This window comes from Centroberyx affinis, unplaced genomic scaffold (genome assembly GCF_046629955.1).
Source record: "Centroberyx affinis isolate AG114_WGS23_722 - 3 ecotype Tasmania unplaced genomic scaffold, CSIRO-AGI_Caff_v1 ptg001194l_1, whole genome shotgun sequence".
Taxonomy (NCBI): Eukaryota; Metazoa; Chordata; class Actinopteri; order Beryciformes; family Berycidae; genus Centroberyx; species Centroberyx affinis.
The window spans coordinates 6039-7500 of NW_027279718.1; positions in this window are offsets into that span (position 1 = coordinate 6039).

Consider the following 1462-nt stretch of genomic DNA (forward strand, 5'->3'; position numbering starts at 1 on the left):
TGTTCTTCACAGAGACAAATATCAGAATATGTGAGATGATTGGCAGGGTTCCTACACGGTTTCCATTTTAAAATTCCATATTTTTCCCAGACCCTATGTTCTTGACTGGATTTGATTTTGGTGGGTATTTGATATAATGCATGCTGACAGCGGCTGGGTAATAAGAGCGTCCCTCTATCTGAACATTATTCTTCACATCAGCAAAAACTGTGGACTCAAAGTGGCTCTACAACAACATAAAAGCTAGAATTATGTGTGTATTGGACCTGAACCACAACATTTTCCATACTTTTTCCAGACATTATTTAGAAATTCCCAAACTATTCAAGACCTGGGAAATGATCAAATTCATTTTTAATACTTTTACAGACTTTCCAGACCTGTGTAGGAACCCTGTCATACAGTCTGCTGCCTAATAGGAAATCCAACTGATAGGGAAACTTTAATCCCTGCGGTAAAGAACATCCCTCTGGGCATTATTGCTGTAATAACTCTTCAGTGTAAACTCTTTCTCTGCAGGTGTGGAGTTTACACAAAACAAATACATTACTTGAACACTGAAAGGTTGGATTTCGCTGTTTAACATCAAATTTTAGTACGTCTCAGAAAACAAAAAGCTCTAAATTCACCGTTTGTCCTGCTGAGGAAGCGCCGCTCTCAGACTGCAGACCAAACATTCAGATCCTGATATAATATTAAAACATAATTCCAAGGCTGTAATGCTGCATCATACAAGACTATTTATTGGTTTTGTTAGGTTTGTTTAGTCACATATCTGTCATATCTAACCCTCGTATCTCTGTGTTCTGACTCAAGATGCAATTAAGTGCAAAACTGCGACATCTTGTGGCTCAAATTCCCTTTGAAATCCCATCTTCCCTCTTCCTCCTTTATATTCACTCAGTGCACTTTGCTTAAAGAATCAGTAAAAAAAATCAACGACCTAAGTGGATTTTTTGACTTCTCACTGATTAGCAGCCACACCATTAACAGGAGAAATCCTCCAGCATCACGGATGGCAGATTTTCTGCTCCGTGGGGGAAACAGCTCTACATCACATTTTCAGTTCCATGGTATATTTTACAGTGTGCTTCTAGTATGTGGAGACGAAATAGACTAGATCGTGTTCGTATTTTGTCAACACATCTGAACCATTTTGGACCTGGACCTTATTTTCCCATCATTTTCCATCATATTGATCACTGACAGGCCCAAAAAAAACACCCAGAGCATGTCTTCTTCCACATATCAATGCCGACTCTGTACAGAGATATGCACTAAATATACTTATTCTTTAGTTTATGCATGATCATACAACTTTCACTCTTTATTTTGCACTACTTTACACAGAGAGGAAACAAGGGAGTGCTAAAGCGACGGGCAAGGTAGCATCAAAACTGTCTTTTTTTATCATTTTCATTTACATTGTTGTACTAACATCACGTCTCATTACACAGCGAGG